Here is a 16,528-nt window from a genome sequence, read left to right on the forward strand (position 1 = left end):
TCATCGATTTGATCAGCCAAGTGAAGCCTTTTGTGTGGACGCCTGTTTGTCAGACTGCTTTCGAGTCTGCGAAAGCATTGCTGTGCAGTTCCCCTGTTCTTACGGGACCTAATTTCAGGTGCCCTTTCAAGCTCGAGGTTGACGCTAGTGCGGCTGGTGCAGGAGCTGTCCTTATGCAGGAAGCCCATCGCGGGGTGGATCGCCCAATTTGCTATTTTTCCAAAATGTTCAACAAACATCAGATGAACTACAGCACTATTGAAAAGGAAGCCCTTGCCTTGTTGTTAGCCCTGCAGCATTTCGAGGTGTATATTGGATCCAGCTCTATACCCATTCAAGTATTCACTGACCACAAACCATTGGTGTTTCTCTCCCGGATGCAAAACTCAAATGAGAGACTTATGCGTTGGTCACTACTTTTGTCAGGATCCTGGGTCATTCGACCCAGCGTTCGTAGTTTTTCCTGTGTTCCTGTTTCATGTTAAGTTCATTTGTTATTCTTGGAGGTATTTTATTGGAGGTCCTAAGATGTTTAGTTTACTGGGCTTCCCCTCCTTGTGTTTCATTCCATGTTTTCCCAGCCCGTCATGTCTGTGCTCCCCCCTCGTGCTTCTCTGTGCTTTATTCTCCCCTTTGGTCTGTGTCTCTGTGTATTTCCTGTTTTACTTTGAAGTTCCATGTCTTATGTGAATGTGTCCTACTTTGCTTCCTTGTCTTGTCAGTTCTGATTTCCCCCAGCTGTGCTCTCCTTCTGTGTCTCGTTATTTCCCAGTGTATTTAAACCCTGTGTTTCTCTGAGTCTGTGTCGCGTCGTCCCTCAAGCTGTGTGTTCCCTCATGTGCCTCTCCGTAAAGTATAGTTTATATTTTCCCAGTATACTTTAGTTTTGTATCTTTTCCTGGTGTCTTCGAATAAAATCTACATTCTGAGTTCATCCCTCGAGTCTGAGTGCCTGCATTTTGGGTCCAACTCCTGCCTGCCACACAGCGCTTCCTGACAACGTTTGCAGGATTTTAACCTGCAAATCAAGAAAGGAACGGAAAATGTCATCGCTGACGCCTTGTAAAGAGCAATTTCTTAGTTTGGGAATTAAACAAAAGGAGGGTTGTTTAATTCAGGTAATATATCTGTTTATACTAATTCAGCTGTGCCAGGGCCCTGCTCCAATTGGTGCGTGGATACACCGCCCCGTCGTGACTGGTTCCAGCTGGAGGACCCGGGTAGGGGTGAACTGCAGTTTCTTTTGATCACCAGTTTTCTCCTGTTTTGAATTAGTTAAGCAGGTCAGACTCTGTCTTTATTTTTTGACTTGTTTTAGTAAGGTCAGGGGTGTAATATTTGCAGAGTTCATATTTGGTGGAAGTCTGCCACACAATAAATAAGATTTAGAATATGCTTTGTAACTTCTATAGAATTATTTTTGATGTTTGATATAGAATAAAGGGCCATGATCCAACTGATGTTTACCCAGTATTTTAATCTCCTCTTCAAATCACTCGGATCAAATCACTTTTTTATTGTCACATCACATGTGCAGGCACACTGGCACAGCACATGCGAGTGAAATTCCTGTGTGCGAGCCCCACAAGCAACAGAGATGTGCAAACACAAAAACACAAACGAGCAAAATACAAGAATGGCCAACCTGAAACTAATAAATATGTGTACAATATATAATAGTGTATGCATTTCTGGATGTGTATACTAAATCTCTTTACCAGCAAACACTGTGAAAAACTATGGTGAAATACAAGCACAGATATTCTGCCAGCAAAATAAAACCACAACCCAAAAAAAGTATAAACACAAGTAAAATACTCAAGTTCACCAGTAAATGGCAACAAAACAGCAACGGGGATTAGATTAAATGCTCAGTTTTGAACATTATAATCACACAAATTGAGAACAATTAAACACATTTCACTGAGAACGAGCTACATGCTAATTTAAACATTTCATAAATTCTCATAAATAATTTTCTGTTATATTTATATTATTTACAGGAAGTGAACTGAAGAGAAAAATGTTAACAGTATGAGCTGAGTACATGTGACATCACAGGAATAATAACGGACAGGAAGCTGATGTTGATGAGGATGGCAGAGGAGGTGGTGGTTGTTGTTGCTGCAGTTGTGGTTGTTGTTGCTGCAGTTGTGGTTGTTGTTGCTGCAGTTGCTGTTGTCGGGGCAGTTGTGGTTGTTGTTGGAAGAGCTGTGGTTGTTGTCGCTGCACTTGTGGTTGTTGCTGGAACAGCTGTGATTGTTGTCGCTGCAGTTGTGGTTGTTGTTGGGGCAGCTGTGGTTGTTGTTGCTGCAGTTGTGGTTGTTGTTGGGGCAGTTGTGGTTGTTGTTGCTGCAGTTGTGGTTGTTGTCGGAACAGCTGTGGTTGTTGTCGCTGCAGTTGTTGTTGTCGGGGCAGTTGTGGTTGTTGTTGGAACAGCTGTGGTGGTTGTCGCTGCAGTTGTGGTTGTTGTTGGAACAGCTGTGGTTGTTGTCGCTGCAGTTGTGGTTGTTGTCGCTGCACTTGTGGTTGTTGCTGGAACAGCTGTGATTGTTGTCGCTGCAGTTGTGGTTGTTGTTGGGGCAGCTGTGGTTGTTGTTGCTGCAGTTGTGGTTGTTGTTGGGGCAGTTGTGGTTGTTGTTGCTGCAGTTGTGGTTGTTGTCGCTGCAGTTGTGGTTGTTGTCGCTGCAGTTGTGGTTGTTGTTGCTGCAGTTGCGGTTGTCGGGGCAGTTGTGGTTGTTGTTGGAAGAGCTGTGGTTGTTGTCGCTGCACTTGTGGTTGTTGCTGGAACAGCTGTGATTGTTGTCGCTGCAGTTGTGGTTATTGTTGGGGCAGCTGTGGTTGTTGTTGCTGCAGTTGTGGTTGTTGTTGGGGCAGTTGTGGTTGTTGTTGCTGCAGTTGTGGTTGTTGTCGGGGCAGTTGTGGTTGTTGTTGGAACAGCTGTGGTTGTTGTCGCTGCAGTTGTGGTTGTTGTTGGGGCAGTTGTTGTTGTCGCTGCAGTTGTGGTTGTTGTTGGAACAGCTGTGGTTGTTGTCGCTGCAGTTGTGGTTGTTGTTGCTGCAGTTGTTGTTGTTGGGGCAGTTGTGGTTGTTGTTGGAACAGCTGTGGTTGTTGTCGCTGCAGTTGTGGTTGTTGTTGGAACAGCTGTGGTTGTTGTCGCTGCAGTTGTGGTTGTTGTTGCTGCAGTTGTTGTTGTTGGGGCAGTTGTGGTTGTTGTCGCTGCAGTTGTTGTTGTCGGGGCAGTTGTGGTTGTTGTTGGAACAGCTGTGGTGGTTGTCGCTGCAGTTGTGGTTGTTGTTGCTGCAGTTGTTGTTGTTGTTGGAACAGCTGTGGTTGTTGTCGCTGCAGTTGTGGTTGTTGTTGGGGCAGTTGTGGTTGTTGTTGCTGCAGTTGTTGTTGTCGGGGCAGTTGTGGTTGTTGTTGGAACAGCTGTGGTTGTTGTCGGGGCAGTTGTGGTTGTTGTTGCTGCAGTTGTGGTTGTTGTTGGAACAGCTGTAGTTGTTGTCGCTGCAGTTGTGGTTGTTGTTGGAACAGCTGTGGTTGTTGTCGCTGCAGTTGTGGTTGTTGTCGGAACAGCTGTGGTTGTTGTCGCTGCAGTTGTTGTTGTCGGGGCAGTTGTGGTTGTTGTTGGAACAGCTGTGGTGGTTGTCGCTGCAGTTGTGGTTGTTGTTGGAACAGCTGTGGTTGTTGTCGCTGCAGTTGTGGTTGTTGTTGCTGGGGCAGTTGTGGTTGTTGTTGGAGCAGCTGTGGTTGTTGTCGCTGCAGTTGTGGTTGTTGTTGGAACAGCTGTGGTTGTTGTCGCTGCAGTTGTGGTTGTTGTTGGAACAGCTGTGGTTGTTGTTGCTGCAGTTGTGGTTGTTGTTGCTGCAGTTGTTGTTGTTGGGGCAGTTGTGGTTGTTGTTGGAGCAGCTGTGGTTGTTGTCGCTGCAGTTGTGGTTGTTGTTGGAAAAGCTGTGGTTGTTGTCGGAACAGCTGTGGTTGTTGTCGCAGCAGTTGTGGTTGTTGTTGCTGCAGTTGTTGTTGTCGGGGCAGTTGTGGTTGTTGTTGGAACAGCTGTGGTTGTTGTCGCTGCAGTTGTGGTTGTTGTTGGAACAGCTGTGGTTGTTGTCGCTGCAGTTGTGGTTGTTGTTGGGGCAGTTGTGGTTGTTGTTGGAGCAGCTGTGGTTGTTGTCGCTGCAGTTGTGGTTGTTGTTGGAACAGCTGTGGTTGTTGTCGCTGCAGTTGTGGTTGTTGTTGCTGCAGTTGTTGTTGTCGGGGCAGTTGTGGTTGTTGTTGGAGCAGCTGTGGTTGTTGTCGCTGCAGTTGTGGTTGTTGTTGGAACAGCTGTGGTTGTTGTCGCTGCAGTTGTGGTTGTTGTTGGAACAGCTGTGGTTGTTGTCGCTGCAGTTGTGGTTGTTGTCGCTGCAGTTGTTGTTGTCGGGGCAGTTGTGGTTGTTGTTGGAACAGCTGTGGTGGTTGTCGCTGCAGTTGTGGTTGTTGTTGGAACAGCTGTGGTTGTTGTCGCTGCAGTTGTGGTTGTTGTTGCTGCAGTTGTTGTTGTTGTTGGGGCAGTTGTGGTTGTTGTTGGAGCAGCTGTGGTTGTTGTCGCTGCAGTTGTGGTTGTTGTTGGAACAGCTGTGGTTGTTGTCGGAACAGCTGTGGTTGTTGTCGCAGCAGTTGTGGTTGTTGTCGCTGCAGTTGTTGTTGTTGGGGCAGTTGTGGTTGTTGTTGGAGCAGCTGTGGTTTTTGTCGCTGCAGTTGTGGTTGTTGTTGGAACAGCTGTGGTTGTTGTCGCTGCAGTTGTGGTTGTTGTTGGAACAGCTGTGGTTGTTGTCGGAACAGCTGTGGTTGTTGTCGCAGCAGTTGTGGTTGTTGTCGCTGCAGTTGTTGTTGTTGGGGCAGTTGTGGTTGTTGTTGGAGCAGCTGTGGTTGTTGTCGCTGCAGTTGTGGTTGTTGTTGGAACAGCTGTGGTTGTTGTCGCTGGATTTGTGGTTGTTGTTGGGGCAGCTGTGGTTGTTGTCGCTGCATTTGTGGTTGTTGTTGGAACAGCTGTGGTTGTTGTCGCTGCATTTGTGGTTGTTGTTGGAACAGCTGTGGTTGTTGTCGCTGCAGTTGTGGTTGGGGCAGCTGTGGTTGTTTTTGGAGCATCTGCAGTTGTTGTTGCTGCGGTTGAGGTTGTTGTCCATGCATTGCAGCAGGCTGTGTAGAAATCTTTTCTCAGTTTCATATTTGTTCACCCTTTTAACGAGTATAAAATTCTTTGAATAATAAAGCTTCTCTTACCAACAAAAAGAAGAACGATGATACAAATCTTTGCGATCATAGTGAAGTTGTTTCTCTGCTCTCTGAAAATTTTGTCCATCATGGTTATTATCAGCTGAAGAAAAGATCAAATGCCTAGCATGCCTATGGTCGGTTTAATTCAAAGTATGAGGTTGGCATGAAAGAATGTTTTTGTTGAGTTAAAATCTTTGCATTTTACTGTTTTCATTCATGGCTGCAACATTATATAACTTTATATTTGAAATTACCAATCTGTGATCTCTTTATTCTTAAAAATCTTACCTTGAAGTTGTCAATGTGCTTCTCTTACACTTTATCACTTCTTGTAATTTTTCATGTGTTGCTAATTATTTCATATTTACCATCAAGTTGCTTGTTTATACTGAGCTTGAAACAGAAGTATAGAACTAACATAGTTCTTTATTACTATTCATTACTATGAAAACAGAACAGAACCATTTAAAAAACGAAAACGTTACTTTTTTTTAATGAAAATGCTCCCTAAATTAAACAACATAAAGCAACCAGATCACAGTAAAAATAACAATTAACCGTAAAAAACACATGTTGTATATTTAAAATGTATTAATATACAACATGTCAGATATATATTTAATATTAGGATTACTTACATAGTATCTCTCTGCTTGAATGTCATCCACTGCAGTGAAAGAAAGCGATGTTCTTTGACTTCATCTCCTCTTTTTATAAACAGCCAACATGAACCTGAGGGCAAATATGTGCAGGTGGAGTAATGGTAGTTATCGTCATGGTTTAAGGTGTGTGCACTAACCTTTTATTTACCTGCATCTCTCTCCTATTGTCCTCCTGAAGCAGCCATCACTTCAAATTTGTAGTCAAAAAGGATCTGACAGACTAACTCAAACAAATTTTCTGTGATTAGTTTTGGTTTTTATAAAGCTCACAACTGACTGAGTAGGTTTAGACAAAGAAACAACTTTTCCAGGTCTCTACTTCTTTGTTGACAGTCAGTGTGCACATAAAAAACTTCAATTCATTTTATTTTTAACATTTTCTTTTAAACAAATTCTGTGATTGTTAGAGTCAATGTTCAAACTTGATTTGTTCTGCTTCAGTAACTGAATGAAGTTGTTACTAGTTTAAGTACACTGTAAAACCTGACCAGTTAAGTTAACTCAAATGATTTGGGGAAACCGGTTGCACCAATTGATTCAAGTTTTATAACTTAAACAGTTTTGGGTTATTTAAGTACTTTATTAGAGTCCCGAGAACCCAAAGCAAATATGATAATGTAACTCAAATGCATTATGTTTATTTACTCATTGTTTTTAGTATGTTTTAACTTAAACCATTAAATTTGTTGTACTAAGATGCTGTATTTATTCAAACTTATTTAAAGTGTTACATGCTCATATTCAAATTAAGTTAAATTAACTTAAATAGTTGTATTTAAACAACTTAATCCATTTGGGGAAACCGATTGCACCAAATGGTTCAAGTACTATTAACACAAAACCAAGCTATCGTTCTTTCCAATCAGTTTTTATTAACTTTAACTGCAGAGAAAATACAGAATGAATACAACCATACTTTGAGTCATAACCTATGACTGCTAAAGCCATTATCAAACAAACAAATAATTAGGCATTTTAAAACTTGCGCTTTTAGGGAATTTTGAATGGTTTTTTTAGCATTTTGAAAATCAATTAAATATACAAAACACAAATTTAGGTGTACATCATATAAAAAACAATAGTCTAGAGGCAATTAGAGCCATAACAATCACAATTTTAAGTAACATTTAGTATAATAATGAAATCAGATGCACTACAGCAATGCAACTATAGAAAACAGCTGAACTAACAAAAAATATTCTCAAAAGTATTTGTGGCTTCTCAACAGTTTTGCCCAGACCTCGAATCAAGTAAACTGGCACTCATCACACAATTAAAAAAATAAAGCTTGAAAGTATACTGTACACATTGACTAATTATCAGTTATCTTCCAAAAGATTTCCATGTAACTAAAAGGTGTTTTTAGAAATAAGCTTAAGATTACACACTATGTAAAGATTTTTTTCAATCACAAACAAAACGTCAAATATGGATTGTCTCCTTATTCTTAGCTTTCTCCACATTGCTTTTTAGAAAGCTAATTACCCTGAACAAATAAAACTATTGAAGCCATTCACAGATAACTGAAAAAGCATGACTATACTGACAGTGAAAAACAAACATCATCTACACAAGCTCATTTTTTAGTGTCTGCAATTTTGGTTTTAGTTGCTTTCTCTCATCGTCTAGCTTCAGCAACACTACTTGAATGAACTCAAAAAAGCCAGTACACTTCTCAGGATAGCTCAGATGCAGAGCATAGATTAGCCCAAACAAACACACCAGAGCATCAGTCCATGAGTGATGAGTCATAACAACCTGATCTTCAAGTACTATGAACACTTGGCGTGGTGAGAAAGGAACTCCTCCAGGCACCTCCTCTTCATCGACATCAGCAACCAGAGCAATTGTGGCTTCATAGAACTCAATTTCCTCCTATAATACACAGTGCACAATTATTCATCTGTAATACCTCTGTTAAAAGTATAAATACAAATGGTCAAGCACCTTTCTTCAGTTTTTCAAATTCTATATATCATAACATGTTTTAAATTGACAGTGAAGGTTCATTTTTCATTCATCCAGTCAAATCAAGGATGAAAGAAGTTTATAAGTCATTCAACTTCATGTCTTCAACTTTCAACCCAAGTCCAGATGACTTATAAACTCCTTTCAACCTTTTTTAAATTCAAATGTGCAAATTATTGTAATACCCAAGTACCTTGCATGTTTTGAAAATCTCTGAAGAATCCTCCTTGAGGTACATTGGTAGGCCGGCCAGAGCTGCTGTTCTAGTTGCATAGATGTCGTTTTTGTCCTAAAAACAAAATAAATAAATAAATAAAATAAAGATATATATATATATATATATAAACATAACACGCCGGAGGGCAAAAGTGCGCATCATATGCTGATGAATGAGAGGGATGTCTCTTTCTGCTGAGGTCTTCTTGAACTCCTCTACCATCTCAAGTCTTCTGGTTTCCAGAGACTCCCTTGTTTCTCCAAAAGGATAAGAAGGAAGGAAGTTGACCTCACCTCCCCTAAGCTCCATCTGGGTTTGTTCTGCTGCGCTTTCCAGCATTCACAGCAACATCCATGATGCCAGCTTTAGCCAACTTCTTTCTTTGGTTTCCCATTTTATATCTCAGGCTATTCTTCCACCCTTCCCACCCAGTGTCAGAATTCCTCTCTTTCAGACAGGGGTGTTTTCTAACTAAAGCTTCTGCAGCCTTGCCAATTTGTGTTGTACTAGGGTATGCTTTTAGTTTGTAGATTTCTTCCCCCATTGTCTCAAGTATGTTGTGTTTTTGATCTCGTGTCAGCGTAATTACTTTCCCATTTTTATCAAATGCTGCATTACCCTCTCTTAATACATGTTCCACTTCATAAGAAAATGGCGGAACAATAAAAACTTCTGGCCATCTACTAATACGTTCTGGTGAATCTATGGTATCAGTGCTATCAGTCTGAAGGATTGTGTCATCAGTGCTCGTTGAAATCTGGTCCAGCTCAACTAACCTGACAACTTTAACAGATGCTATAGCTGGCAGGTCTTCTATTTTAACCAAATTACACAAGGCATTATCAAAATCTGGGTCATGAAACTGAAGCCGAAAGTCAAAAGTAAAATTTAGCCTACATTTGATCTCATCTATGAGGGCTTGCACACTGTTTGGACGAGATGGCAAAATAAGTTTTTCAGCATTATCCTTATCAAGGATGACCCTTAGCTTCAATATTCCTGTTGCCTCCATCTGAATTTGTTATTTCTGTAACAGACAGGTTTCACATATTATAGTGGCATTTTAATGCATGTTTGTGTTTACAGTTATTTACAAAATATTAATTGTGCAAAAATATAAAAACATTTATGTGAATACAAAAAAACTGAATAGATGAATTACCTTTGCATTGGTTCAGAAATTGGTGGAATCAGCTGATGTCTCAGTTCTGTTTCTTTAGTCAGACACTGGAATGAAATGGTTTGTTGTTAGAATGAGTTCATTTGCTATCTTGTAAGCAACATGCGGCATGTGGTCAGACAGTTGGCACAGAGATTTTACACTGTGACGGAGACCCCTCTGTTGATTCTCTGCTACTTCATATGAACGCAAGTGCTCAATGTAATAAGTGTCATAGTCTTTCAAGAGAAAATAAATGTTGTTTCTGATGAGCAGTACATTAAGAATCTCTTTGAACTCTGGCAATGCAGCATAAGCACCTGTGCATACAAACATGCCAATTGCAAAGTTTGTGCCATTAATTGTAACCTTTTTTGTTGCATATATTGTGTCACTGTCAGCAATACCTGAAATAAATAATTGTGTATCTGCAGGTAATGATGAAATGTACAAAGACTCCATTTTGGATGTTTGCACAGGTGGTTTGAAAAACGTTGATGAGGACAAATAAAATGCCATCATGCTTTGATGTCTCTCTGCCAAAGTTTTTAGTATATTTTTGTAGTTGTGAGTGTCATGAACTATTTTTTTGAAAACCTTATGCTTTCCCTCAAATCTCATTGTCCAAAGATGAACTAAGGGACCAAAGCACTTTATTAAGTGTGGGTAATGCTCGATGTAATGATGCTTTGGCCTGAATCGAACATTAGGAAACACTTCCTGAAAGAGTTGTCTGTGATCTAATATTTTACAGGCCATGTACTGAATGGTCTCGTCACTAAAAGTATGAGACATGGCAAGCTGAACTACGTCCTTTAAATCCATTAGCACTTCCCAAAAAGTGTCTCTTTCTGGAACTTTGGAGCCAATGAGAAGAGGCAACAGTCTAAGAAGGGCATGATTTTCATGCCCGTTCCCACCAATGGTCCCTCGCCTGGCAAAATTTGAGGGTATTGGATGAGGGCGATCAACTTTGTCAGAATGTTGGTAGGGAAAGCGCAGAATTGCTCTGTTTAAGTCTTCTAAGGTAAAATATCTCTTAGAAATCAAACCTTTTAAACAATGTGCCAACTCCACAGGAACGACACCTTCAAACAGGTCGTGTAGGAGGTCAGGTGGGAAGCCTGTGACAGGATGGAAGAAAGAGAGATGGTCAGAAAGAACACAGGGGTTTTTAACACCATAGTTTTCCTCAATGTCATCATTCTGAAGCTCTTGCACAAGATTATCATGAGCATCTTTTGTTCTCATTACATAATTCCCTGTAACAGCATTTTCTGTTTGCATTTCTGTTTGGGTGGCATGACAAAACCTACAGAAATATGTAGACCTGAAACTCTCATTGAAACCAGCAAGTCCATGGGCAGCAAGGTTGTCTGCCACAACAGAGTAGACAGTGCCTTTAAGACATTCACCAAGAGTCTCAATGTAGACACCTACTTCTTCAAGAGTTTTCAGATCATTTAAGAGTGGTGACAACATTTCCTTAAACCCAAACTGGCGTACATCATTGGAATTGCACAGCAGAGCAAGCTGAGTGCAGTGTAGAGCAGAACGAGATTTAACTGGAAAGTTTGCCAGTGTCCAATAAACTGCAAAGACTTTATGTATTTTCTTTGAGGTACCAAGTGGGTTTGCAATTTCAAAATCATCCACGTAAAGTATTATTGACAATTTCTGTCCCTCTTGTGACAGTAGAACATTTTCCTGGTAGTAGGATCCATCACAAAATGACATGAAATGTCCAGGAATCTGTGTGGGTGCTTGTTTAATTTCTTCAAGCACATCATTTTTTTTCAACAACAATTGCAAAGATGTGAGAATAGGCACATACATATAAGTGTGCTTTGACGATTCAATTAAATACTCCACAGGTTTGACATATGGAAAATTTGCTTCGTAATATGATTTCCTCCTCTTTGCTGTAGATAGTGGTCCTTCAGATGTGACACATTTATGTAAAACATTACTATCAGAAACTGCCTGACAAATCTCATCCACCAGTTTGTCCGTATATGTACAGTTGTGCTTTTTCAGTATATCTACAACTGATTTTCTAACCAGAGGTACTGATAACAAAAACAACTGATCAATATGCTCAATAATCTCCTGTGTTGCTCTCTGGGACACATGGAGAATGGTCTGCATTTTCAAGAAAAATCCAGCCAGATTGTATTGCAACTGCTCTTCTAAACCCTCAATTCCACTGATTTCACTGGTGGATGCCACTTGATTGTCATCTGATGACTCTATTGAATCAAGTTGCATGTCATCTTTTTGTTCTACATTTATAACACTTTGCACAATGCCTTCATTGTAACTTGTTGAATTTTGGTGGTCTCTGCATTTGTGGGCATTGAAGGTTGTGTATACATTGGTTTTAAAATTGCAGTTCTTGAAAGGACATGGAACAGTTTCTTTTCGTTTTAAATGCCCCCTCAGATGGATAAACATTTGGCTTTCAATAAATGGCTGCTTAAAATTACACACAGGGCAACAAAATCCATATTTATTCAAATCTAGATAAGAACCGTCTTTTCTTTGTGTGGGAGTGTGCATTCTTCACATGTGTATCTTTAATGAATTAAATGTACTAAATGTACACATGCATGTGTTGTAGAGACAGGGTAAGGGTGAAATTGTGGAGTACTGACCATGGTTGAGCCGATAATGCTTCAACAACATGACTTTTATGGCAGTAGAAACTACACAACTTGCAATTCCACATTTTGATACCAAATCGTTTTAAAATCACCTTTACTGGTTGTCTTTAGTGCAGTGCTGGATGATCTCTCGCATGCTACTGCTCCTTCAATCGTCAGACTGTAATAACACAAAAGCCATGAGGACAGAATGCTAGCAGAACAGTTTTTACTTTTAGACTTTTACTTCACTTAAAAACAGTCAACCTGGATAACACAAGCTTTGAAAACAGTAACTACAGTTCATTTTCAATTCTGGTTGGTCAACTACACTAAATGTTATAAAATAATAAAGCAATTTTACATAAGTGAAGTACACAATAGGCTAACCCTTGGAAAGTACAGAGTCAGAAACGTTTAGGTTTGGTGCAGTGCAGCTTTGAAAAGGTAAATTATTTCACGACTAAAATGCCACTAACCATCATACTTTAAATTTGTGAAGGTGAACTTGTCCAGTAAACTCTTAAAATGAACACTAAATAAATCTTCTACTATTTTCACTGTGTCAAAAGTAGGCTACATTTGAACTTGATAAAGTTCAGAGTCAGAAAAGCCTAAACACTGATTTTACCAAAAGTTTTGTGCCATGCAGTTTGCAAAAATTAGACTACTTACCAACTATTTGATTGAAACAAGCCACCAACCGTTAATTTTTTAAATTGTGAAAGCAGACTCCATACAGCGCTAGGCGGGAATTGTGTGCTGGCAAGCTAAGTTACGAGCTACTACAACAAAGTATGATAAATTACAACAAAGTACAATTAAAACAAAGCAGTCTGATAAATGTACGTTTTGTATGCTAGAAGTAAGCATTAACAAAAAAAACATAAAAATAACGTTTATCTTGTACTTTCCACTCTTGCAAAATTTCTCTTGACGAGACTTGTGTCTCATGGCCGACAAGTCCAGGCAAAACGCTGGGGGCGGGGCTGTGGATGATGACTACGGTGTGTTCACACGGAACGCGATAGAGGCAGGCGGAGCGTCAGGTTTACATGTAAAGTCAATGGAAAGGCGCGCTGACCCGCGATTGCGGCCCCCGCGAAAATTCGGAAGCGTTTTGGCGTTGCGAAAACGCAAAAACGCCAGAAACGCGCGTGAGTGTAGGGCGTTTCAGGCGTTTGACTCGCGAAAAAATCCACGCGCGTGAGTTTATGTGTTGCATTTTGTGCATACGCGCGTTTCGCCTCCCCCGCTCGAGTTGGAAAAATCTGAACTCCAGCGTAAAATCGCGCCGCGACAACCAATCAGGAGCCTGGTGACGTGGCTGTTACCTAGTTCAAAGGGGCAGATCCAGCCAAAGCCATTCATTCTGCATTCAAAATGGAGGAGAAACTAATCAGTGCTGTGGCAAATCATCCAGAATTATACGATGCTACCTATTATGCCGCCTCAGACACGAGAATTCGTGAAATTCCAAATTTATAAATCAGTTTTTGAAAACAGCACAGCTGTGCTAAATTTGGAAACATTGGACCCTAATGATCAGTAGTTTACTGATGAGGCAGCAGCTCTCCAGGGCAGAAACAATGTTCTTATGTTTCTCCTCCTTCTCCCTGAGGCTCTTCCACTCCAAGCTGGGTCCTTTTTATCCCTGTCTCTCTGTAAATAGTTAGATCTCATATATTTATGTTATTTATGTCCTTTTGTTACTGAATTTGTATATTTTATTCCTGTCTGTCTGTAAATAGTTGATGTCATATATTTATCCTTTTGTTACTGAATTTATATATTTTATCAAATAAACATTTATACTGACAAATGTCTTTGTTCTACTACACAGCAAATATTGGCACCGGACTTGACAAAAGTAGAATTTATTTCATATTACACCAATAACAAAACATACTAATACAGTGGGATGCATAAGTTTGGGCAACATTGTGAAAAGTAATTATTTTCCTGTACAAATCGTTGGTTGTCACAATAAAAATTGTCAGTTAAATACATCATATAGGAGACACACAGTGATATTTGAGAAGTGAAATGCAGTTCACTGGATTTACAGAAAGTGCAATAACTTTAAACTAAATGAAGCAGGTGCATAAATTGGCAACACAAAAAAAGAGGAATAACATAAATATGTAGTGTATATCAATGTGTGTGTCTCCTATATGATATATGTAAGTAACATTTTTTACTGTAACAGCGATTCATACAGGAAAATAATGACTGTGAACCTTCACAGACACTAATAATAAGGTTGCCCAAACTTTTGCACCACACTGTATATAGGAACATAGTGAAGACAAGTTGCAGAGTAAAAAGAGGTTAGTTTATTTTGGAGTAGAGCTCCATTCATTAAGAAAATGTTAAAAAGACAGGAACACTCTTTAGAGGTTTGTGGGTGGCTCTTAAAAGAGCCGTTGTGGGGAAGTCGTTCAGACTTCAAACAGGCTACTCCTTTGGTTGCCAAGACACAGCTCCCTCTGCCGAGAAGTGAGCCATGAACTTCTCCCTCACCAGGACAGCCTCTCTGGAGGAGTTGTTTGCTGCCACACGACCCAGGCCTTGCAACGGCTCCACCACAGCAGGCGCCACACCTCCCACAGCAGGTGCCCCTCCATCCAGGCGCAGCTCCTGTAGCAAATGGTGAAACTCACCAAACTGATCACGCGTCTCGAGGACCTGATGGACCCAGGTACGGCGAGGACGTCTCTTACGCCGCTGCTCTGCTCTCCACAGTAAATAAAGAAGGGAGACTCTCTCTTCAAGCGCTAGCTCGACAGCTGCCATCTTTCAAAGATACCGGTCTAGCACAACTTCCTCCCACATCCCTCCCACATCCCTCCCACATTTCCGGTTCACGCGCGTGAAAATATGATATTTTGGGGCGCGAGCGATTTTTCTTGGACACGCGTAGAGGTCGCGAATGTGCAGGCGTCAAGTTAGGGGCGTTTTGGCGTTTTTTCACGCGCCCATCGCGTTCGGTGTGAACACACGGTTACAAATGAATTAACACTACTTAAACAGTTTAAAGCAACAGTACTTAAAACATTACAAAAACATCATGTGTACTTATTACAATAAAGTTATTATAACATATGTATACTTTTGGGTCTACCTAACACACTTCATGAAAGTTACTTTAACTATTTTTCAGAACTGAGTAAGAACAACTTACTTCTTTTAGTAAGATGCACTGTTGGGTTTTACAGTGTAGATGAATGAATTTTAAAGGCCTTCCTGAGAACAAGGTGTTCATCTTTTATTTCATTTGATTTTCTTGTATCTTACTACATCACTTAATTCCTGAAAACATTTCTCTGTTATTCTTAAAATACATAAACATCCACTACATAATTATTTGTAAGAAAAAATGTTCTTTAATGATTCGTCAAACAGGAGTCAGCGCATTACTGAATGTCTGGGATTTTCCCATCATACCTAAACATAACTTGTGTGACCTTTTAATAAGCTGCTTCTTGTGGTAGGAACGCATTTCTAAAGCGTGACAATACGTTAGTGGAACAGTAATGATCTGTGTGTTTGTTTTCTCACGTCAGTGGATGGCTGCTGTTTCCTGTTGCGACACCAACCCTGAAATATCCACCAGACACACACATATGCATAAAAATCCTCAGATGTTTAATTGGAGGAGTCAACATTCCCTGATATAACAGCAAATGTCTTGTGTGAAATGATACAAGTTGGAATTTGATCATTAAATTGATTTGGAGTCTTTACACTGTATGGAGTGCCTGTAGTTCATCAGCCTTTTTTCTTAGAGGGACAGAAGGTTGAACAGCAGTATAGGCAGCTGTTGGAGTGATTTTGATAAAAGTTGTCATCGTTGTGCTTAAAATTGTAAACCTTGTCCTGAACTGCATGTTCAGATATTTTTCTGTTCATCCCCTACATGTAGGATGGTGGGAGAGGCTATAGCTGGTTTCCTTATTTTGTAAGGAATGTCTGTGAAGGTTCTCAGTCATCCGGGTCATCGTAGTCTAAGGAGCTTGGAGCAACTTAAAGAAGTCCAGACGCCTTTCTTTCCAAGCTCCTTAGACTTTTGTAAGGATAGTCACTTCCTACCCTTTATGGGCTCACCTGTGCTTGTATAAATGAACTTTGTCTGTGTGTGTTACTGCACTCTCAAAGACTGAATGAACCAGCATTGCAGCCATGGGTCACTGTGAGCATCACAGGGAAGGTTGAAGCCGCCCACTGCACCTGTAAGGCCGGAGTCACAGAGACCTGCAGCCATGTCGCTGCTCTTCTGTTTAATGTAGAAGCAACAGTGAGGATCTGTGGCACAAGGACTGTTACAGATGAACCTGCATACTGGGTTTTGCCTGGTAATATGACCAAGATACAGCCAGAGGTTGGCCATAAGATAGACTTCTCCTCTTCAGCTGCCCAAAAAAAGGCTCTCGATTAAAACATAAACAGACCATCTGTAGTGACAGGGAAAAGAAAAGATTCCACCTGCTACTGTGGAGGAGTTGGATCAACTGATGGGAAAATATTTCTCCAAGCATAGTTCTGTTCTGAATGACCCATAATGTTTTAATTTAGGGGGACATGTAAATAATTTGCATTTACTGAATATGTACTAATATGAACC

The 16,528-nt window shown here is 40.5% G+C and overlaps 2 long non-coding RNA genes across 2 annotated transcripts; both read right to left on the reverse strand.

The window, feature by feature from the left end:
• Positions 1-6,770: 6,770 nt before the first annotated feature.
• On the reverse strand, positions 6,771-8,178 carry LOC145423665 (uncharacterized). Its single transcript, XR_013904723.1, has 2 exons — positions 8,080-8,178; positions 6,771-7,793 (listed from the first exon to the last, which is right to left on the reverse strand). It is a non-coding gene; the product is annotated as an uncharacterized LOC145423665 (long non-coding RNA).
• A 233-nt stretch (positions 8,179-8,411) lies between these two features.
• Positions 8,412-11,290, reverse strand: LOC145423621 (uncharacterized). Its single transcript, XR_013904676.1, has 3 exons — positions 10,315-11,290; positions 9,266-9,330; positions 8,412-9,130 (listed from the first exon to the last, which is right to left on the reverse strand). It is a non-coding gene; the product is annotated as an uncharacterized LOC145423621 (long non-coding RNA).
• Between the last annotated feature and the right edge of the window lie 5,238 nt (positions 11,291-16,528).

This window comes from Astatotilapia calliptera, chromosome 22 (genome assembly GCF_964374335.1).
Source record: "Astatotilapia calliptera chromosome 22, fAstCal68.1, whole genome shotgun sequence".
Classification (NCBI taxonomy): Eukaryota; Metazoa; Chordata; class Actinopteri; order Cichliformes; family Cichlidae; genus Astatotilapia; species Astatotilapia calliptera.